This window comes from Dipodomys spectabilis, unplaced genomic scaffold (assembly GCF_019054845.1).
Source record: "Dipodomys spectabilis isolate Male_0828 unplaced genomic scaffold, ASM1905484v1 ptg000263l, whole genome shotgun sequence".
Taxonomy (NCBI): Eukaryota; Metazoa; Chordata; class Mammalia; order Rodentia; family Heteromyidae; genus Dipodomys; species Dipodomys spectabilis.
In genome coordinates, this window is record NW_024870940.1 from 229,334 (window position 1) to 253,488 (window position 24,155).

General features: G+C 47.0%; 1 protein-coding gene across 1 annotated transcript in view; it reads left to right on the top strand.

Annotated features, from left to right (window-relative positions):
- Positions 1–4,352: 4,352 nt before the first annotated feature.
- Extl3 (exostosin like glycosyltransferase 3) overlaps positions 4,353–24,155 on the top strand; it is a 68,885-nt gene continuing 49,082 nt past the window's right edge. Inside the window, exon 1 of the mRNA XM_042699832.1 lies at positions 4,353–4,416. The gene's annotated coding sequence lies outside the window, so the exon portion shown is untranslated. The remainder of the gene's footprint in view (positions 4,417–24,155) is intronic.

Genomic DNA, 24,155 nt, shown 5'->3' on the forward strand with positions numbered 1-24,155 from the left:
TGTCGGTTCATTGAGACGGGGTCTTGTTACGTAGCCAGTGCCTTGGACTCACCAAGTGCTGGGATTACAGGTATGAGCCACCATGCCTCTCCTCATGTGAAGTTGTTTTCTCAGGCATTTGCTACAGCAACAAGATGTCTGACTAACACAACTCCCATTTTACAGCTGGAGAAAGTAGAGAAAGAGGAAGACTCACAAGATTCCACCGTTAATACAGGCAGAGCTAAAGTTTATCCTACACAACCCAGCTCTGGTGTCTAAACAACCAAAGACTATCGTACTGTCACTGCCCAAACTAAACTATTGGTATTTCAGCGTTACAGGCAATAAAAATTCCTATTTTGCTTTATAATAGGGCTGTAATCAGCAACTCAAGGGAGCTGTATTCCGAAAGCTTCATAAATTCCCAATTCACAAACCCATTTGAGATGTATTTTACAGATCATCAGCTCAATCCTAAAGAGAGCTGCTTCCAGGTTTTACAGTTAACAGGCACTCACAGAGGAAGAGCAAGCTCATCACTGCCCACACCAACCTCAGGGGTCAGGACTAGATATCTTGTCCAGCCCTGATACCTAGGGCTGCTCACCAAGCCAAAGAATGCACCTGGGGGGCGGGGCCTCTGGATCCTCCACTCACGCATGAGCAGTGGTGTGCTTGTGTTACCATAAGACCCAAGTGTAGAAACGAGCAAAGAGCTCCAGAGTGCACCGGAATGGGGCTGAGATGTATCCACACCCAGGGCAGGGTCTCCAAGGGAGCTATCAGTGCTGCCTTTAGCCACTGCCTGGCGGCTCCCCTGGCCTCCGGTTTGCCACTTGTTTATCTGAATAATGACTTTTTTTTCTGCATAAGGAGGTTTTCCATAGCCCAATGCTGGTGGCTCACACCTCTAACCTAACTACTCAGGAGGCTGAGCTATGAGGACCCATGGTTCAAAGCCAGCCTAGGCAGACAAATCTGAGACTCTGATCTCCAATTAACTAGCAGAAAGCTAGTCCCTCGTTCTCCCGCTCCCTCTCTTTCCTTCTCCCTCTCCCTTCCCCCTCGCTTCTCAGACACAGCAGGTAGGCCCTCACCAGATGCCAGCCCCTTGACCTTGCACTTCCCAGCTTCCAGAACTGTGAGGAATACATTGCATCTCTTTGTAAATCACTCGTGCAATTCTGTTCTTGTAGCACAAAGCAGCCACACATCCGTCTTCTGCTCCTTTTTGATGGGACTGGAGGCCTCTTCAGTCCACACCCCATTGCGGAGTGCCTACTGTGTGCAGCCAAGTTTCAGCTCTGAGATTGCATGCACAGGGTAAATCAGCACAGTCTTTGCTGTCTGATAGGGCTTCCTCTCCGATAGGACAAAATAGACAATAACCAAGGGATAAAAATAGAAAGCCACCAACAAGTGCCTTACAGAGAACCAAAACACCAAAATGGAGTTGGCCGAGGCAGGCTGTGTTCCGAAGAAGCCCAGTAGCCCAGTAGTGTACAGACAGCTGAGGAAGACCAGGCAGAGCAGCAGCTGGCTTTGTAAAGAAGAAACAGGTTTGAAACCAGAGATCAATAAGGCTGGGCAACACTGGTAAAGTTAAAAGCTGGTAATGGATTGCAGGCGGACACAGCCTTGGGGAAAGGGACAGTGATAGCAGTAGAGATGGAGAACAGATCGGGGTGCACTGTGGATAAAGTCTGCAAGTGACAAGGAGGATAGACGAATAAAATATTTCCAGGCTTGATGGTGCATTCCTGTAATCCCAGCACTCAAGAGGTAGAGACAGGAGAATCATGGATTCAGGGCCATCCTGGGCTATACTGAAAGATGGTGTCTCAGCAATCAAAGGCTTGGAATGTATAGCTCATTGGTAGAGCATGTGTACAGCATGTTCAAGGCCCTGGGTTTGAACCCCAGTATCACAAAAAGAAAGAAGGAGGAAAAAGGAATGCCAGAAGCTAATGTGTGGCTCCAATAATAGAGCTCCAGCCTTGAGAGGAGTGAAAATGCTGAGTGAGAAGGCAAGGTCTTGAGTTCTAGCTTTGGTACTAGCACAGAGAGAGACAGAGACACAGAGAGACACAGAGATAAAGACAGAGGAAAATAAAATCCAATACATGGGCCTCTGAACATATTTAAGTGTGTTTTCTAGGAGATAATTTTGAGTTTCCTGAAACAGAACTGCTTTTGGCTGGAGAATGATTTCTACCTTCCAAGGCAAGAGGGCGGATGGCCTTGGATTTAGCATCTGGCAGAAGGATTTGTTGGCTTGATGCCCTGGGCCACAAGGTCAAAAGCCCCAGTGACGTATGAAGGACATTGCCATGGCTTCTTTGTTCCCATGCCTATAGCTCTTTCCTGTCTCAATCTCTACAAAACACTTCTTATTCTCTTCATTCTTGTGCTTTGGAGACTGAGTTTTCTGGGTGAAGGTCAGAGGGGACGCAGGGTTAAATACAGAATCAGTCTGTCTACTGCCAGCTGCTCCAGTCATCCTGGCTGGACCTTGTCATCTGGGCTCTGCTGTGGGAGCAGACTTAGAATTTTAAAAGGGAAAAAAAAACCTGTTTCTTTTAGGCTTTGCCAAAGCAAAGGGCCAGGGGCTCTCTCCTAATCGGTGTTCACCAGACCAGCTCCTGAGGCAGAGGGAAAAGCAGCTCCCAGTTCACGGTGCCACGTTTTGGTCACAACCACTCTTCAGCCTGCTCAAGCCTCTCATCCTCACCACTTGGGAGGCGGAATCAAGACTCACAGACAGCAAGGGAAGTAATAAGTTTTGTTTTGTTTTTTGCCCATCCTGGGGGCTTGAACTCAGTGCCTGGGCACTGTCCCTCAGCTTTTTTTGCTTAAGGCTAGCACTCTGCCACTTGAGCCATGGCACCACTTCCGGCTTTTTCTGTGTAGGTGGTACTGAGGGCTTCCAGCATGCTAGGCAAGCACTCTACCATGTAGCCACATTCCCAGTCCCAGGAATAATAAGTTTGAGAGACCTCTTCTCCACCAGTGGCGGGGCATGGTGTACAGGCCTGTCACCCCGGCAATGTGGAAAAACCACAAAGGAGGATTGACTGCAGTCCAGGCTTGCCTGGGCATGAAGTGAAACCCTATCTTGAAAATAGCCAATGCAAAAAGGGTTAGGGGGATGGCTCAATGGTAGAGCATTTGCCTAGCGATAGGGAAATCCTGAGTTCAAACCCCAGTACTACAAAAAAGACTGAAACAATGTTGAGATTTTTCTTTTCTTTTTCTTTTTTTTTTTTGGTCTTGTTTGTTTTGTTGAGACAGAGTCTTGCTATGTGGCCTCATCTGGCCTTAAACACTGGCCTCCCGCCTTTGCCTTTTAATTGCTGCTATTACAGGCATGCACTTCCATACTCAGCCACGTGCTTTCCTTCCTCAGTAAATTCAGTTAGCAGTGATGCACGGACTGAGAACCTGCATGTGGCAAGTGTACCTGGCAAAGCTTGGGGGCTGCAGGAATGACCTGGTGCTTACAGTGCCTAGTGGTTCCTTTTCATCTGCTACCTCTAAACCTACGGAGGCCTGGGAACTTATTGAAAGGCCTAGTTCTCAAGGCTCCTAGGTGCTCCTCCTTACAGCCTCACTGAACCCTTGTGAACTTAGACGCAGGAAGATAGTGCAGTGGGCTTAGCTGGCGTTCAGCTCTGGGAAGCCATTTCCAATTGGGGGGGTCTGTCTCAGCCCTCAGATTTGTCCAGCCGTGCAACTAAGTCTATGGCAGAGTCTGGGGAGTGTCTGCAAGGTTGCCAGTCCTCTTCACGTGCCTAAATCCCTGTTAGTGATGCGCCCCGCAGACACCCCTACCCGGAAGGTGCAGAGAGCAAAGCAACGAACGCATTTCTTGCGTTGAACTTGGATAAGAGACCCCGGGGTTGTCTCCAGCGTTCTTTGGCCCTGTCAGTTATATATTTTATTATCTTTAAGTGGCGGCACAAAGGAAGTGAATATATGCATCTTGAGGGATGTCACCTTCCATCATTCTTCCTGGGTGTCGTTTGCAGCAGCGCCCGCCAGGGGTCAGCACAGGTTCGGCGTTGGCCTGCGGCGACCCACAATGCACCGGGCTCCCGGCTCCTGTGGCTGCTTCGACTCAACTGTGGGCAGCGACAGAGATCCGCGAGTGGGTGGGTTCTGGGGGCGTGGCCTGATGTTAGTTGGGCGGAACAAGTCGGAGGGGCGGGCGGGCCTGGCTGGGTTGGCTGGAGCTTGCAGGGAGGGGCGGAGCCTGTTCTGCGTGGGCGAGGCCTGGTTGGCAGGCGGGGCACTCAGGGGGCGGGGCCTGGTGTGCTGGGGCGCGGCCTGGTTGGACAGGCGGGGCATTCTGCCCTGGGGGCGGGGCCGGGGCCGCGCGTCCTCCGCCGAGGCTGTCTCCCGCGCTGCGGACCTGCGCACCTGGCGCGCAGCGAGGTAAGGTTCGTCCGTTTCCTGGGCGTCAAGTGTCTTCTTATCCGTGCGTCCGGGGAGCCGCGAGGAGCTGCGGGTCCAGGACGCCTGTGCACTTCTCGCCGACGCCCTGTGCTGAAACTCTTTGTCTGGTCGGGGTTCTCCCGCCCTCGGGTCCGCGGCGGGCTGGGAGGCCGGGTGCGGCGGCGGTCCGCGCCCGCGGTGCGGTGCGTGCGCGCCGGCCGGGGCCGCCCGGGTCCCGGGGCCGCCCGGGTCCCTCCCGCCGGCTCCGTGGCGCACGCCGGGCCCGCGCCGCGCGGCTCGGCCTGAGTTTGAGACTGCGCGGTCGGGGCTTCCCACGAAGTAAAGTTCGGTAGGTGGGAAACGCGGGGCCCCGGGCCCCGGGGCGGAGCTGGCGGGGGTCGCTGCCCTCGGCCGGCGCCCCGGGCAGGGCGAGCGCGGCCTCGTCGACCCCCGTCACGCGTCTCGTCCAAGCCGTTTCCACAGTTGGAAAACGAGCTAAAGGGTCGGCCCACCGGCCGATCGGCCGCAGTGCTGGGCCGCCGCCGAGCTTCCGGTGCCTCGCGCCTGTCATCCTAGCTACTCCGGAGGTTGAGGTCGGAGGATCGTGGTTCGAAGCCAGCCTGGGCCGGAAAGTCCGGGAGACTAGCTCCAATGAAGTACTCACAGGAGCCGGAAGTGGCCCTGCGACCCCTCAGATAGCGAGCGCTCGCCTTGAGCAAAAGAGGGGGGCTGTCCCTGGCCTGCTTTTGCTCAAGGCGCAGGACAGGCAAGAAAAAATTAATATATATATAGATATATATGCATGTGTATGTATGTGTATATATAATATACTTCGGCCACTGAGAACGTCTAACTGTTAAAATTATATTCCTCCCAAATCTGCAATGCTAGGAATGCACACAGATTCCTTTTTGCTTTTTCAACTAGTCACACTCCTTGACTTGATAACATAAGCAAATTCTTTCAGATTGTTGTCACCTGACAGCTGTGTTTAAGGTAAGGAAGAGTTAGGAATCTACATCTTGGTTAGGCAGAAGTTTAGTTGTCCTTAACGCTGCGTGTCATCTTCTTCCCCTAGAAGTTTTAGCTCTCCTTCAGTAGGAAATTATGATTTGCTCGTTATGTGTACAGTTTTCTAGTCGGAAGGGATTTGCATTTTCCATGTCAACTATTTATGTTCGCTTAAGATCATTGTGTATTTATGAGTAAAACGATATGAATCTTTAAAACATTTAAAACAAAAATAATCCAGCTTAACTGCGGTATGTTAGTGACTCCCATAAAGACATAGGTTACCTCCCCCGCTCCCTCCAAAGAGATAGCCAGTGCCTAGTGAGTCCTTAACCATTACCCACGAGAACTGGAAGCTTAGGAAGGGCAGTTTGGCAGTTTTGTGGCAAGATCATTGTCAGTGGAATACAGATGCAAGCCCCAGTGAGCTCCTCGCCCAGTCCAGAGCTTCCTGGGGAAAGACGTTTAAATACAAGCCACGGGCTCACTAAACACATGCGGATCAAGTGTAAGCACATAAAAACATGCGGATCAAGTGTAAGCACATAAAAACATACGGATCAAGTGTAAGCACATAAAAACATGCGGATCAAGTGTAAGCACATAAAAACATGCAAATCAAATGTAAGCGCATAAACATGCAGATCAAGTGTAAGTGCATACCCTTTGGGTTATTTTAAGGAACAGGTGGCCTATTGCCTTGCTAACCTTCCAGCGTCCTTCATGCTTTGCAGAAGGCACAGCTGCCATAGTTCTTAAGGAGGAGGTAAACTTAAAACTGACCGGGAGCCACAGAGTGGTGTTTACAGGTGCCGGCACAATTGGACGTCCCATCAATGATTATTCCTAAAGCAGGTATTTACCAAGCACCTACCAAGTGTCAGACAGAGTAGCTCACCCTTAATCGAAAAACAAAAACCACACGCAGGAGCTGCTAATGGGCCATGTCAAACCTTGGAAGTAGGTACATGGGGCATTTCTTAGACACTGATGAAGCCACAGCATCTCAGAAGAACCAATTTAAAAATGCACCGTTGATTGATTGATGCTGGGGGTAAAAGCCAATGCTACCGTGCCCTGCCATATCCTCAGCAGACCTCCCCCCCCCCCCCCCCCGTTTATTTTGAAGGAAGAAAGTAGAGAAAAATACCTTTGTGGTGACAATTTAAAAAGAAAAAAAAACACTTTGATAAGGATACTAATTATTAACTTATCAAGTCAAGCAATGTGAGGTTATGTAAATAGTCTAGCCATTCCGTCAGAGTTAAGGCTGGGAACTATCCCTGTGAGCACCAGGTATTGGTTTGTTCAACAGACATCCTAGCACTGTGCTAAGACTGGAAACACAAAGACACTTTAATCATTATAATACTACATGGATTTGGAGTGGTGGCAGATTCTGCACATGACCTTGTGGGCTCTATTCTGGTCAGATGGAGCCAGGAAAAGACTTCTGGAAAGCCAGTGTGTGAAATCAGTTTTAAGGATGTAAATTTTAGCCAGGTGATTTTAGCCAGAAGTGGGAGGAGAGCTTTGTTCTGTGAGTGCTTGCTTGCCCAGGTGCTTGGTGGATGTCTATTCCTGATCCTTACAGAAACCTGACTAGCTGAGTTCCAGGAGTCTACTCTGTACAAGCTGGTACTGAGGCTCACATGAAGAGCCAAGGTCAGCCCAGACAACAGAGGTCTGCTATGGCCACGGTAGATAAGACCACCCTTCAGCCAGGCAAATCCACGGGTGCCACCCCGTGGTGAGCTGAGATGGCACGCCCAGCTGCTTCGGCAGCTTGGTGTGTGCATGTACAAGTGCACTAGGGTTTGAACTCAGGGACTTAAGCTTGTTCTACTGCTGAGCTATGACTGTAGTCCTCGTGCTGAGATAGCATCTTGTCTCCTGCCCACTGTGTCCCTGGACTGTAACCCACCTGTCTTACGCTTTCTGTGTAGCTGGGGTGAGAAGCACTCACTGCCAAGCCCAGCTTCTTGCACTGAGATGGAGTCTCAGACTTTTCTTCCTGAGCAGTCTCAGGCCTATGATCTTAGCCTCAGAAGTAGCTAGAATTACAGGCATGAGTCATTCACACTGGGTTCTGTCTATATATTTAATACACCTTTGAGCAAAACAGTATACGGTCCCACCAGTGATGTAAGTCTTAGGTAATCAGCCATCCCACTTCTTGGTTTAAATCCAAAGGACTGAAAGCAGAGATGCAAACAGGCATTTTTCCACTTATGTTTACAGCAGTGTTCTTCACAATAGCCAAAAGGTGGAGAGCAAACTAAGTGTCTGTGGATGGGTGGATGAGAAATAGGATGTGCAACAAATATTAACCATCCTTAAGAGGCAGGAGATTGTGGCACACATTAGAGACTGCAGGACTCACTTGTCTGAGGTCCCTGGAGTAGTCAAGGCCACAGTCAAGCTCAGCGGGTAAAATACTGGATTTTAGAGAAAGAGGGAGGAGGAGTTAGGATTTAAGGGGTGCAGAGTTTTTGGGCTGAGGTGCTTGGAAAGTTCTGGAGATGGTTAGAGGGACAGTTACACAATGATGGGATACTGAACTGGGTATTTAAGGCTGGTTATGATAGCACATTTTCTGCTCTGTGTATTTTACCATAACACAAAAGTCCTGGCAAACATCAATTAACGTCAGATAACTTGTGATAAATTTGTGATAAGGAAGGAAATGAAATGTAAACAAAAAGCAGAACCAAGCCTAGGAAAAGAATGCTAGCATTCTAGATTCCTGAAAAACACATTGCCAAAGTCCAGGGCTGTAAGACAGCAGAGAGAGCTTTTAGCTTAGCCCACTCCATTCACAGATAACAAGAGGGAGGCCTAGAGTTCTCAGATGACTTGTGTGACCTGTGATGCATATCTATGATCCTAGCTACCCAGGACGCTGAGGGCTAGAGAATCATAGTTGGAAGCTAGCCTGGCTAGAGAAGTCAGAGAGACTCCATCTCCAAAATAACCAGCAAAAGGTAGAGCTGGAGGTGTGGCTTCAGTGGTAGAGTACCCTATTTGAAAAGCTGAAAGCACAATTGCTGGAGTGTGGCTCCAGTAGTGGAATACCTGTCCACCAAGTTCAAGGACACTAGTTCAGTCTCCAGGGTATGCCCTCACCCTCCAGATGCTCATTGGATCCCATCACTTCCACAAATACTTGTACTCTTCTGCCAGCATGTTCTGAGAGCTCCAACTCCCTCCCCTGGTGCACCCTTCCCCTCATCTCTACTCTTGGCAGATCAGCTACAGATGCTAACCTCTTTCCTCCGAGTGCTCCCTCCACCTGGACCACCTCCAGCCTTAGCCCACTCCTGACAAACTGCTACTATCTTCTCAGCTCTTGAATTAGAGGTAACTCCACTGAAAACAGCCTTCCATGCTGCAGGATGTGCTATTCTTCCTGTGACAACACTGCTTCTTCTGCCCGATCGCACGTTATTCCATTGCTTGTTAAATTGTCCAGGATCACGGACCAGGCTGATCTAGGCATACTTTGTAGCTCTATCCCAAAAGTAGCCAGAGGAATAAATAGAGCTTGGTGGAGTGGTGCGGGTGATAAAGCACATGCCTAGCATAATAGTTCCTGAGTTCAAATCCTAATACTGTCAAAAAGGTATCATTCATTCAGGGCTTCCTCTGTGGTAGCCACTGTGCTAAGTGATTTTTGGATAAAGCTTCATTTTCTCATTAGCTGTATGAGGTAGAGCTCATTGTCACTTAACAGTATGGACGCCGAGCAGAGAGAGATGATAGGCAACAGTGGAGAGGCGGGTGTTCAAAGCTAGGTCATCGGATAAGCTCAGACCAAACTTCTTCCTTCCTTCCTTCTCAGCATCGCTGTGAGCTTGTGATTTTTGGCTTATGGCTCTTTCTTGGCATTTTGCCATGTGGTAGGAGCTGTGAGGGAAACAAATGTGAGATTTCCTTATTTGATGTTAGAATTCCTCATTATCTCTGCAGGAAGTGATCAAGGAAAGAACTAGTGTCAGCTCTGCATAGCGAGTGGCTCGACGAGGGGTTGTGGCCTCTTCTGTCTCAGGGGCTGGGGTAGGCAGAGGGCCAGTGGCATGGGATGGGTGAAGTGAAGGAAACACCTGTACACAGGTCCTGGGTTCAAGTCTGCCTGGCAGATGCCTGTTGCTTCTCCAGTTCTAAATATCCCACCACCACAGAGGTAATGCTGAGTAGGTCCTTCGAGAAGTTAAGAGATTTTTTTTTCAAGAGCAGTGGCCCACGCCTGTAATCCTAGCTACTTGGGCGGCAGAGATCAAGAGATCATAGTTAGAATGCTAGCTCAGAATAACCAATGGCAAAGGGGGCTGGAGACAGCCGCTTCAGGCTGCTTCCTGCTGCTGTGCTCACAGACGCAGCAAAGCACGTTGCCTCTCTCCCTGGGGACCAAGTCTTGGGGATTTGTTCTGCCGGGGCTGGTCTGGAACTGTGATCCTGCAGTCTCAGCTTCCACAGTCAGGATGCAGGTGTGAGGCCCGGACAATCAATGCCACACATTGTGAGTGTCTCCTTTTTCCAAAATTATTTTTTATTGTTTTAATTCTTACTCTCTGTTCATGCATATACTTTTTTTTGGGGGGGGTACTGGAGATGGAACCCAGCACGTTGCACTTGCTAGGCAAGCATTTTGCTACATTCCAGTCCTCATCCATATACATTTTGGATTAGCTTCTGCAGTGTTTTCCAAGACAGAATATCTGATCTTGATGCTTTCCAGGCTTCATGGAGACCCTCACTCTTCTTAGACATTGTGATGCTGTCCTTCCAACTCTGTATTCACAGGTCATTGTGCACATACTCCCTTTTTTCCTGTTAAAACAATTGTGGGAAAATGCATATAAAGTAAACGTTGCTATTATAGCCGCTTCTATGCATAACTCGGCAGCCTTAGTTGCATTATGATGGTGGTTGGCTCCATTCTATAACAGCTCTGCTCCCAGGAGCCAGAGTTACTCACTCTTATGGGTGAATTCAGTCCCATTGTATGTGGAGACCACATCTGTTTACCATTCATCCCGTGTTGGGCATTTGGCTCCTTTCCATCTTTTGGCTATGAGAATATGTCGTGGACATGGCTTACAAGTGTCTCTTCACCTTCTCATTTTTAGTTCTTAAGGCTGTGTATGGGGGAGAGGAATTGCTGGGTCACGTGTGACTCTATGTTTAACTTCCTGTGGAACTGCCAAGCTGTTTTCCACAGTGGCTGCACCACTTTCCATTTCCATCAGGCACGGCCAAGGGTTCCAGTTCTCTGCCGCCTCTCCAGCGCTCATTCTGCTCTTGATGGGAGTGTGGCCATTGTGACGGCAGTGAGGTGGTGTCTAGGAGTCACCACAGTGGTTTTCATTTGCATTTCCCTAGTGATTAATGATGCCGAACAGCTCTCGGTGTTTACCAGCCATTTCTGTATCTTCCTGGAGAAATGGCTATTCAGATCTTTTGTCCTTTTTCCCTCTGTTTGTTATTTTTAGACTGCTTTTATGTTCACAGCAAAATTTAGCAGAAAGCTCAGAATTACACACACACACACACACACACACACACACACACACACACACACACACACACACACACACACGGTTCCCTCATTCTCAGCATCTCACCCTGAGTGATGTGTCTGTTAGAACTGAGGATCATGCTGATCTGTCACTCTCACCCAAGTCCTTCTTGGTATTGTGCACTGTGTGTGCACGTGCATGTATGTGCAAGTGTATGGTGGTGGTAATGGCTTTGTGTATTTGTTTTTGTTTTGTGGTACTGGGAATTTGAACAAGGCCTTGAGCTGGATAGGCAAATGCTTGAAACCTGAGCCATGTCTTCAGTCTTTTTTGCTCTGGTTATTTATTTATTTTTTGTTATAATTTTTGTGTTCTGGGGCTTGAACTCCAGGCCTTGAGCCCTTGCTTAGCTTTTTTGCCTGTGGCTGACTTGGACCACACCTCCACTTCTGTTTTTTTGTTGGTTAATTGGAGGTAAGAGTCTTTCAGATTGTCTGGTCAGGCTGGTTTCCAATTGCAGCCTTCACATCTCAGCTTCCTGAGGAGCTGGGATTACAGGCGTCAGCCACCAGTGCCTAGCTGCCTGTGGTTATTTTTGATATAAGGTCTCACTTTTTTGTTCAGGTAGATCTGGATCGTAATATCCTTACACTATAGCCAAGATGACAGGTATACACAACTACCTTGATTACTTGCCTGGGAATGGCCTTGAATTGGCACCCTTCCCGTCTCACCTGGATTACAGGCATGAACCATCATGCTCAGCTTAGTCTGTGGGTTTTGAAAAATGTCTGATGACATGTATTCCTATTGTATTAGAACAGCTTCACTGCCCTAAAAATCCTCCTTTCTTTCCTTCTACCCTGCTCTGTCCATTTTATTTTATTAATATATTTTTTGTTGTAAAGATACTGTACAGAGGGTTACAGTTACATGAGTAAGGTAATGAGTACATTTCCCATTGAGCATTGTCACCCCCTCCTTTGTTTTTCCCCTACCATCCCTTCCCTTCCCAATCTGTCCCATTTTAAACGTGAATTGTTTTGGCATTGTTAGACATGTGAGTATGTGTATATGTATGTGTATGTATGTGTATATGTATATGCATGTGTACGTGTACGTATATGTATGTGTATGTATATGCATGTGTACGGGCATGGCAATGTGTCTGTATATGTACATGCATGTATATATGTATGTGCATATGTACATGTGTATATGTATGTGTAGATGCATGTGTGTATGTGTGTGTGTGTGTGTGTGTGTGTGTGTGTGTGTGTGTGCATGTGTGTATGTATGTGTTCATTCCCATGAGGTAAGCGGCTTTTCTTCTCCACATGCTGCATGCCTCACCACAGGCCTAGAAACAACAGAACTGGTGACTTTGGTTAAAACCTTGAGACCAGGAACCAAAATAAATCTTTTCTCTTTTATGTTGGTTTTTCTAAGTGTTTTGTTACAATGATGAAAAACCGTACACAGTCACTATTCAATTATAAGCTATGATGATTACCCACATTACTCAAACTGAACTCTAGTATTTAAGGAGTTAGCATTCTCAAAGTTTTCTGTCTTTTGTTGTTGTTGGTCATGCGGCTTGAACTTTGGGCTGGGTGCTATCCCTAGCTCTTCTTTTTGTTGCTGTTGTTGTTGTTGGTCATGGGGCTTGAACTCTGGGCCTGGGCATTGTCCCTCAGCTCTTCAGCTCAAGGCTAGCACTCTACCGCTTGAGCCACAGTGCCACTTCTGGTTTTCTGAGTGGTTTATTGGAGATAAGTCTCACGTACTTTCTTGGGTGGGCTGGCTTTGAACCATGATCCTCAGATCTCAGCCTCCTGAGTAGCTAGGATTACAGGCATGAGCCAGCAACGCCCAGCTCCCTAACTCTTTTGCTCAAGGCTAGTGCTCTACCACTTTGAGCCATAGCTCCGCTTCTAGTTTTCTAGAGATGAGAATCTCATGGACTTTCCTGCCAGGGCTGGCTTTGAACCTCAATCCTCAGATCTCAGTCTCCTGCCTAGCTAGGATTGCAGGTGTGAGCCTCCAGTGCCCTGCATTTTTTGTCTTCTTAAAGATGGCTCTTCCTATTCCCAAGGAAGAATGACTAGACTTTTTTTTGTGTGTGTGTCAGTTAATAGAGCCACGTTAAAACCTTTTAGGCTTAGGGAAAAAAAAGAAAGTAGGTCTTTGGGAGCCAAAGAGAAATGGAAAGAGAGGGACAGATTAGGTTTTATATTCTTCAAATTCCTCTTGTATTTGTTTATTGACTTTTGGATGATCACATTGAGGCCTTTCATGTGAGCAGCATATGTAAAAATTCCCAAATCCAGAATCTAAAATGCTCCAGATCTGAAACTTGGTCATCAACGTGATGAGTGATGATATTCAAAACATGGTGAGTTTCTGAGCACTTGGGGATTTTGCATTTTCACCTTAGGAAATACTGATGAAGTCTATGTCAATATGTTAAAAACTGAAAAAAAAAAAATGGGTCAATCTGAAACCCTTCTGGGCGAAACATTTCCGTGAAAGGGTTTTCAGCCTGTGCGAGGCTACCGCCACAGTGTTGTGCGCACTTTCACATCCATTACCTGCTCTAATCTTCGCTGTAACTCCAGAGGATAAACATGTCTGTTTTGTTAAAGAAAAAAAAAGCCAAACTCATTCTATCAGAATTCATTCTATCAAAACCATTTCCTGTCATTTTCCTAATCTTGGCTCAGTCACTGCAATCATTCATTCTTACTGCTTTTACATTTCCTGTTTCTCACTCTGCCGAGGACAGAATGATCCAACCGGGCTGGGCTGGGCCCTCACTGAAAGGAAGGGACTATGGAGGGTTGCTGTTAGTTCGTAAGCAGTGAGCGCTGGTTGGTGGCTGAGTGGGTGGGAGAGAGCAGGTGGTGTCGGGATGAGTCAGGGCACTCGTTGGGAACTGTTCTGCCATTTTATCAAACAAATCACTTCAGAAAAGTACCTGCCATTAAAAATAGTGTTCTCTGAGGCCTGCTAGACCTCTGTCATGCGTAATTTATCACCTGTGAGCAATCGGGAAGACAGGGACACCGGGCAGTTTGGACTTCTCAAGGTGAAGGATTGAAAGTGGTGTGTGGATGGTGAGGCTGGGCACTGGGAAGGAAGCCCTTGCTCCCAGGATCCGGACAAGGTCCTTCGGTCTCTCTGCTGTGTAAAAAGTAACTTCCTTAAATGTCTGAAACGTCATGCTTCTCAGATTTATAACAGCCCTTTTTACTGTGATGTAGTAGACTTCTTAGTCTTTCTCTTGCTATAACAATACTATAAACTAAGTACTTTTGTAATTTAGAAAGGAGGCTTACTTCTAAACCCTCCAGAGTCCCTTCCTCTCCATCTGGCCTCATCACGACCAGGGCTGAGCATTCTGTCTTTAGTAGAGAAGGAAGCCCAAGACCAATAAGAATGAATGATTATACTAATGGAGCCAAGATTTCGTTTACTTATTAACCTCTTTACCTCTTTAGGAAGTTAAGGTGCCAAGATGAGGGTCTTGTGCTACTTCAACTCATGCCAGAAGCAGAAAGGTAAATGTCCTGTGTAAAAAAGACAAAATAGGGGCAGATCTGCTGTGTGGCCACCCATTCTCACGTAACCATGCCAGTGTGAGAACTCCTTGAGAAGCCGCTCACTCATCCCTTTACTCATTCCTGGGGTCTCCACCCCCATCACCTCAAATGCCTCTCCCTAAGGCCCACCTTCCAACTCTGCCCCCCTGAGGAATTAAGTCTCAACACGACTGTCAAAGGGCACAGACCATGCTTAAACCATAGTACCTTCTACTAGCTTACTGCTGCTTCTGTCAGCCTGACGTCCTGTGCACTGAGGTCTGCGCTTCCTGCCCTCCAAGCACTGATTCTGGCGGGGCTGCTGAGTGCTTACAGCTGACTGATCCAGCCCCAGCCGATCACTCATCTCAGGATTTCAAACGGAAAATTAGTAAAAGCTTGAGAGCTTCCTCTGGTAAGTAATGTAGACCTTGCGATGGCCAAGTGGAGAAGACCATGGAAGGATCTTGGAGGAGAGGAAGGAGAGGCATCGATGGGGGAGTGGGGAGAGGGAGTGAGGGAGAGAGGGAAGGGGAAGGAGGAGGGAGGAAGACAGGGGAAAAAGAGAAGAGAGGGAAGGAGAAGGAGGGAAGAGGAAGATCTTGGTGTTGTATAGATAGATCCTGGTTTCTGGTTTTGTGGGGAGCCACTGCACCCTTGGTTTGGTTTAATTCTTCATCTGTTTGAATTCTGTCTTTGTCACATGGCTCTTTCTGTCGCCCGGGTCTCTGTTGCTTCCCCTCCAGAGTTCTGGCTGGTAACAGTTTTGTGCTGTTGTGTTTTCAGATCAGATTCAGGAAGGTTTTAGAGCAGACACCTTGCCAATGGCAAGATCTGCTGTATGTTTTTCAAGCACAGAGGGACTTGAATTTCATAATTTTACTGACTCTCCGGTATGCAGGGATGTGTCAAGTGGTGGGAAACTTTAGATATGCCTAACCCTACTCAATACTCAATAATTTAAATATTTGCTTACTTTCCCATAATCGCTAGGTGGCTGAGAAAATAATTGGTGAAGATAGGAATCATACCAGCTGTTTCTGAGATGAATGTGACCATCCTGACACTTGGAATGGAGAGTGGAGGAAGAAAAGTGGTTTGAGGGGAGTTTCAAGCCCAGAGAGAAAAGACTGCGTGGGGGTGGGGCAGAGCTGGCTGTGGCCTGAGCCCTCCAGCTCTTGCAGAGTGCTACTGGCTGCCTCGCTTTTCTTTTCCTGGAACCTTGGACAGTTCCACCCTGCCCTGCCTGGCCAGGGGCCACACTGACCTATGTGCAGAATTACGGAGGAAAACACATCATGTTGCTTCCTCAGTGCGTCTGCACTACGGAAGAGGAGTGGCTTGCCTTTGTTCTTAATGTATACCTCATTCATGTTTTACAAGATACTTTTTTACTTATTTGTAAGGATAATCTATATTCATTAAAAAATAAGCTAGAAAGCACATCAAAGTGTAAAGACCAGAAAAGCAACCACCACCATTATTGCACAACTTGGACTCGTTGTCTGTCATTGGCCCTGGCGTGATCTGGGGAGGTCCTTAGCTTGACCTGGCAGCCGGCCATGCATCCATCCTGGGCTCCATTGACATCCCTGGCTTCATTTCTCCTTTCACAGAAGTTACTTCATCGACCTTCCCCTCCCCATTTCCCCTTGCCCAGTAGGAACGAGGGCCAACTGCTGGAAGTTCTAGTAACTGGTGAGGAAAGCCGACCCCCAGCTTCCTGGCAGAGGGCAGTGGGGAGCCCAGCAGATCAAGCCCTTAGCCCACGATCCACTCATCTGCTAATCACACGGATCACCCCATGTGTGCTGACGGAGCCCCAATGGTCCCGTTCCACCTCTTCTGTCTCAAAATGGGGATTGCATGTCAACACGAGTTTTGAAAGGATAGCACATGTTTTACCCATAACCCCTTCCATGCGCCACTGTAGGTTACCAGATCAGCTTTTGGGGCTGTGTGTGTTCGTGGCGTTTATTGATAAAGATGAAAGGATATGCAGGTTTTCTATGCTCCCTGTGAGCACATGGAAACACCTTACATACATTATTTAGATCTTGTTTTGTAGTACTAAGGATTGAACCCGGGGCCTTCTCGCATGCTAGGCCAGTGCTCTATGAGCCATGCCCCCATCCTTTTCCTGGTATTTTGTTTTTGAGATAGGGTCTCACTAACTTCGCCCAGGCTGGCTTGGAGATTGAGGTCCTCCTGCCTTCATATCTCAGCAGGTGGGACTGTAGGAGAGCACCACCATGTCAGCAGCTCGTAGCAGTATTCCTAACCAGTCCCCATTTGAGGTACTGGAATTCCTTCCATCTCTTGTTATTTGCTGTAATTGCCGCAAATTGTTTTGAATACTTTAGTCTTAAATATGACTGAAGGATAAATTCCTGGAAGTCAGCTTCTGGGCCCAAAGTAATACTCAGCAGGGCCCCGGTGGCTCATGCCTGTACTCCTAGCTGCTCAGGAGGCTGAAATCTGGAAGGCCAACATTTGAGGCCAGCCTAGGCAAAAAGTTCACTAGACTTCATCTCCAAAATAACCAGCGAAAAGGTTCAAGCGGAAGAGTACAAGTAAGAGGTTCTGAGTTCAAATCCCAGTAGTGCATATACATGCACGCATACACACACACAATATTCATTTGTGATTTTGATTTTTGTGGCTACGTTCCCTCCACACTTGGCTGTGACAGCTTATACTTTCTCTAGGAGAGTATGAAAATACTTCTTCCCTTGGGGGAGTATTCCGTACTTTTCATATGCCGCCTTGCATTTGTCTGGGTGTTTCACGTGGCTATTGTCCTCATCATGAGAAATTTATTGAGAGCAGTGGTCAAGCATTTCCTGCCGTTTTCATTTTTCGTTCTTCTAGTACTAGCATTTGACTTGCACCTACTGGAAGCACTCTATGAATTGAGCTGTGCGCACTGCCCTGTTGTACTGCTTTTGAGTTGTCTCTATGTAGAATTACCTAACACAGTGCCTCACCAGCACTACGGGTGCTTTAGTTTCACTATTGGTTCACTGGGAGAAACAGCCATTCAACCTTCATGATAAGAATTCACTGAATGTTTTCTCCCCACGAAGTACAGCTATTGGGAGCCCCTATTTCAAGTGCAGTGGTCATGGCTGAGGAGAAGGGTACCTTGACTTGGGCCTCGAGCACAGCCACTGACTTGCAGTGTCTGCCTGGATCTGCTCTGTCAGTGCTGGCCCGGCGTGAGCCACAGTCTCATCACATGCCTGTCGGGTCACTTCTGTTCCTCTACCTGTGCCTGCGCGGGCCACAGTCGGCAGGAGGACAAAGCTGCTTGGAACGGCTTCGTATCTGCTGTTCAGATTGCTTACATCCTGGGAGCAAAAGTGCACTCACTGTTGCTTTGCTGTCTCAGTTGCCACGCGGGTCTGCTCCCGCTCCAGCTCCCGCATGGGGGCTGGTTCTGTCACCCCTTGGGCTTGCTTGTTCCTAGAAGCTTGGAACGCTGCGTACATTAGCAATGTGCATTTAACTTGTATGGTAAGCTTGAATGTTGTAAAGGATATCATTTACAAAATATTGTAATAATACTGTCTTTTAAAAGTAAAGTTATTGAATACCTCTAAACATGTATGTGTTATACAGGCTTCTGAGGTTTTTTTTTTTCTTTTTTTTTTTTGGGATCCGGTCGTGGGCCTGGACTCTGGGCCTGGGTGCTGTCCCTCAGCTCTTCAGCTCAAGGCTAGCGCTCTACCACCTGAGCCCCAGAGCCACTTCCAGCTTTTTTTTTTTTTTTTTTTGCTTATGTGGTGCTGAGGCATTGAACCCAGGGCCTCATGCATGCAAGGCAAGCGCTCTACCACTGAGCCACCTTCCCAGTCCCCAGGCTTCTGAGATTTATCACACACAGTATGCTTGTGCTTACATATGACATCACACCTTAGCACAAATATAAATGTGCACAAATGTGTATAGATGTGTATGTGAATTCATATATATATTTGGAATATATACACATAACCTGAATGTAAAGCTTTCATGTGAATATATGTATATTTAGTTTATGTAAATGGACACATGTAAGCATATTTGTGCAAGGCTATAAATGATATAAATGATATAAATTATATATATATATATATATATATATAGTATAACACATTATACAAATAACTCAGAGTTCTTGTGGAACTTTGGTTCCTGCAAAAGCAAGTTGTTATTTACAAAAAGGGATCCAATCCCGGAATCCCTCTGACTTCCTGTCTTGCCCCGTGAGCCTTCCTCACACATGTACCCGCCATGCCCTCCGCGTCCTGCGATGTGGCTGGAAGTCCTTGCAGGAGGCTTCACTGAGAGGCTGCTTGATCGTGGAGTTCAGCTTCTAAAACTCTGAGCTCAGTAATCTTACCTTCTGCATGTATTGCCCAGACTCAGATATTTTGTACAGCCACAGAGAACAGACCGACACAGAAGTGGAGGACATTTTGTTTTTTGTTGTAACAATCCTTTGAACTCATTCTGAACCAAAAATTCAATTCTATAGAGATCTGTTCATCAGATTACTTTTTTTTTTGGTTGGTCATGGGGCTGGAACTCTGGGCCTGGACACTGTCCCTTAGCTCTTCAGCTCAAGGTGAGCACTCTATCACTTTGAGGCACAGGGCCACTTCTGGTTTTCTAGTGGTTAATTGGAGATAAGAGTCTCTCGGACTTTCCTGCCTGGGCTGGCTTTGAATTGTGATCCTCAGGTCTCAGCCTCCTGAGAAGCTAGGATGACAGGTGTGAGCCACCGGCACCTGGCTCAGATTACTTTTATCCCCAGCATGAAACATGTTTTTGTTTTTTGTTTTTTCTTACTGCTGTGTCATTTTGCATCGCTACCAGGTCTCCTTTGATTTTAGTGTAAGTGGAGCACTGGAAATGTCCTGAGTTACAGAAGTTTTTTTTGTCTCAAACCCTATTGTCCTCAAGCTTGGGTTTGATGGTGAAGGAAATGAGCTTGGCTAGGTAAGGATAGGTGTGAGGTGTGCTCTGCAGTAAAGTGGAAGAAGACCAATCTGTCGCACCATCACAGGCAGTTGCAAGGAAGTGGCTATGTTGATTACCTGGAAATGGAGTCTCTACTTATAATGGTTGCTGCCCTCCTCCCAGGGGGGAAACGTTCACATACCCCTGTCAGAAGACCATAATCTTTGAACCCATCAATCAGAATTGCTGAGGACTCTGTGGTTCCTCCATTAATTAGAAAAATATTCTGAAGCTGGGCACTGGTGGCTCATGCCTGTCATCCTAGCTACTCAGGAGGCTGAGATCTGAGGATCTGGTTCAAAGCCAGGCCAGGCAGGAAAGTCCATGAGACTCTTCAGTAAACCACTCAGAAAACTAGAAGTGTCACTGTGGCTCAAGTGGTTGAGTACTCGCCTTGAACTGAAGAGCTGAGGGACAGCACCTAGGCCCAGAGTTCAAGCCCCAGGACCGACAAAAAGAAAAGAAAAAAGAAAAATATTCTGAGCCTTTTCAATTTGGACTGCAGTAAGTATAAGGAGAATGTTCTCATTTTAGTCCAGCAGTGACAGGTATCAAAGCCATTGTAACACATCCCCACTCCCACCCCCGTACTCGGGAGCAGTCCAGAGCTGGATACTTCTTTTCCTGGCATAATTACCCCAGCAGTTACTTATATGGGAACTTAAAGCAGAGTTAACATTAAGCAACTTATCTGATCTTGCTTGCCTATCAAATGCTTCTCTTCAAGTTATCTGCATAATGCTATCTAAATCTTATTTCACTGAGGTGTCCTCCACAACCTCTCCACTTTACAAGTATGTCTGAAAGCCTTCAGCAGTTTGAGAAAGGGTAAACGTGTGTGGTGTACAAAATTAGGGAAACTGAAAGAAGAAAACTCCGTCATTTTTGAAGTAGTACACACAGAAGAGGCAAGAGAAAGGACACAAATACCCCAGGGTCCTGGCCAACAGAGGGACTGAATGCTGCTCCTGTTTTGGACATGGTCTCTTCTCTGCTTTCCCATAATTGCAGAAATAAAAAAGAGCAATTCATTGTTACCCTAGATGTTACAGAGTGTGTCTCAGTGCACATGCGTTCCCATTTTACAGGTCTCAGCCCTGACTTCACTTCCAAGCATCACCATTGAGTCCCTGAAGCTGATCCCTCAACTGAGGGACTTTGGGAGCAGTCACTAGGAGCAGTGCTGATTTTTAGGTAGCACTGACAGCAGACACAGGTGATGTAGGAGACTTTTATCCAGTGTTGTGTTAGGGTTTTCCAGAAAAAAAATATACATACACATATACTGAACTAGGATGTGTGTGTGTGTGTGTGTAAACACAAAACTACATAGAGAAGCAATGAAGGAAGAAAAAGGTAGACAGACAGACAGATAGATGGACAGATAGATTTATTATAAGGAATTGGCTGACATTCAAATGTAGGTTGGGTAGGGCCAAAGTCTGCCAGTAGGGTGGTCTTGGGACCCAGGACAGCAGTAGTGTATGTTCTAGTCAGAGTTAGCAGACATGAGAATCAGAAGAGCTGATGTTTGTTTCCATCTGAGTCTGAAGGCAGGAACAAGCCAGCGTGCTAGTTGTAGCAGAGGAATTTCCTCTGAGCACTTTGTTCTATTGGGGCCTTGCTAATATGGGACCACCTACCTGCTTCACTCCTCTACCCTCTTACATGTAGGCACATCCACATTAACGCTGGACCACATGTCTGGGTAGCCCATAGTCCAGTAAAGTTACTAGACAAAAATTAATAGTCACAAATGCTTCCTTCTCTGTCTTATTTTGACATTTGGAAATGTATCTGAAGGAACAGGATGAGAGCAAATCGAACAGTACCACACCTCTTGCTCTATGTGTTCTGGAAAGAGAAGGGAGCCCCAGAAGAATAGGAGTTACAGGCATGATTTCATTCCGCCTCTGTGGCAGTGGTTTTCAGAGATGAACAGAATTTAGAGGATCAGAGCCTGTGTTCCTTCTATTTTTCCAACCTTGAGCTGGTGTTTTCTAATTTAAAGTAGCCTGGAGAAGGTGAAGGTGGTTGAAGAATATAATTGGAATGATTATTTACTTTCTTTACAGTGTGGTTTCTTAGGGCAAATTAGTCTCTCGGCAAAAATTGTCAGGTGTGGCAATTACATTCTTAAATTTAGTGGTTTTCAAAGGGCAGTCCCTTGATCACCATCAGCAGCAGCATCACCTGGGAATTTGTTAGAACGAAAACATCTCAAGTCCCACCCCAAATCTGTCCAATCATAAATGCAAAGGGTGGGCCCACAGATCTGCACAGTAACAAAGACACAAGTCACCTGAAGGTGATTCTTATGCATGATCACATTTGAGCACCACTCATCTGGTGTTTATAGTCTTCCAATCAGCAGATATTTTCACCCTTGTATCATGAATAAACACCTTGCTTAATTTAATCTGGTCTGTCTTCATGATCGTTTTATGTGACTACTTGACTGGCCTTGGAGTCCCCAGATGAAACACTATTCTGATGTTTCTGTGAGAGTGTTTCTGGATATGAGTAACACTTTGTTAGTGGATTTAATAAAGTAGATTGCTCTTCTTCCCAATGTAGTTGGGTATCATTCAATCCATTGTGTGTCTGAGGGGAACAAAGGATGGATGAAAGAGAAGTGTACCCCTTTTTTTGCTTCCTATGTGCCTACTTGAGCGAGGATATCCCATCTCATCTTCTCTGGACTCCAAGCTGGGATGTGGACCAGTGAGCCCCTAAGATCTTGGTTCTGTAGATGCGAACTGAGCTGTACCTCCAGCCTTCCTGGGTCTCCAGCCATAGACAGCAGATCACAGAACTTCTGAGCCTCTGTAACTGTGAATCAGTGCCTCATAATAACTCTCCTCGTCTCTCTCCCTCCCCACCCCATCTCTCTCTCCTCCTTTCCCTCTTAATGTTGGCTGAACAAAATTTTAAGGATGAACTTTTTTCTGAATAAATTCTTCCCTTTCTAACATAATTATACATAAAGACACGGATGGCTAGTTCCACTAGTGAAGAGATGACAGTGTGAGGCACAGACTCTTCATACAGAGAAAATACAGCATTGGATGCTTTGTGAATCCCTAAATTCTGATGTCATCTTTATCAGTGGAGGAAATCTTCCTGTTGTGAATGGATTTGCCTACCCACCCCCCAGGGAAGTGTCTCATCCCAGTAGTCTATAGACAGTTCTAGAGGTTTCCATTCGTAGAAATCTTTCTGGGCCTGAAGTGAGATTATCATGGTAGAAGGAGCATGTGCTAGAGGAGGCTGCTCTCCTCCAAGAAGCAGACAGAATTAAGGGGCATGGATGAGAGACGCCCTTCAAACCTGTAGCCTACTTCCTCCGGTAGGCTCTCATAGGCCATTCACTTGTGACTTCATCCATGAATTGATGAGGCTAGTACCCTCAGGAGCCAATCACCTCTCAGTAATGCCCTCCAAACCTTTTTTTTTTCTTTTTTTGTCAGTCGTGAGGCTTGAACTCTGGGCCTGGGCGCTGTCCCTCAGCTCTTCAGCTCAAGGCTAGTGCTCTATCACTTGAGACACAGCTCCACTTCTGGTGGTTAATTGGAGATAAGAGTCTTACAGACTTTCCTGCCCAGACTGGCTCCTCAGATCTCAGCCTTCTGAGTAGCTGGGATGATAGGCGTGAGCCACAAGTGCCGGGCTTTGCCCTCCAAACCTTTAACACATGAATCTTTGGCAATATTCCAGGTCCAAACTATAATAGTCTCTCCTGAGGAAGATGTTCTGTAAGACACAGCTGATCCTCCCCAGTCCTCATCACACCCCTCTCTGCTTCTAGACGGACCACGGACATAGTGCTCCACAAGCCTCTGGAAGTCAGGTGGACTGCCTAACCCCTAAGGAAGTGCACCATGCTCCAAAAGAATAACTTGAATTCTATAACTGATACAGACAAGTGCAGGAAGCTTGTGTGGGAACGGACCCCAAGGGTGTGAGATGGTGACTCTGCTCACATGGGTTCCCTAAGCAGAGGCTCCTCATTTCCGGTTGCAGCTCAGCGAGTGAGAAAGGCCTCTGAGAGTCTGCTTGTTTGAAATATGGACCAGCCAGCCCTCTAGGAGCTGACTGGAAATGTCAGACATTCTGTGACTTGTTAGGAAGGAAGTCACAGGCTTTGGGAGACATAGATTTGACAGTGGGCCCTAAGGGTGCCTAGAAGATCTGCCTTCCCTACTGCTGTGAGGAGAGCCTGGATGCTTGAAGTACCCATGAGATTCTAGTCTGCAGACCGGCCCCCAGGGAGTAGGGGCTGGAGTGACAGCAGGTGACCTGAGCACACTGGGAATGATTGGCTCCAAGGGTGGCAGGGGCCTGGGGCTGGCAGTTGTCACCGTGCAGATTTTCAACACACAAATGCAGAGTGACTCTTGGATACAGTGAGTCCATTTTAGATGTGTTGAATTTACAAACCTGCAGCATTTTGGCAGAAAGATCCATAAACAAATGGGCATTCCAGAGTAGGCTGGGGATGGAGACACGAATCTGAGAATCAGAGGTAGAGACTAACCTATGTGAAAACAAATCAATCTCTAGATGGCTCAGTTAACTTAGAGAGAGAGAGAAAAAGGGGAAAATGAAGGCTCAGAACAGATCC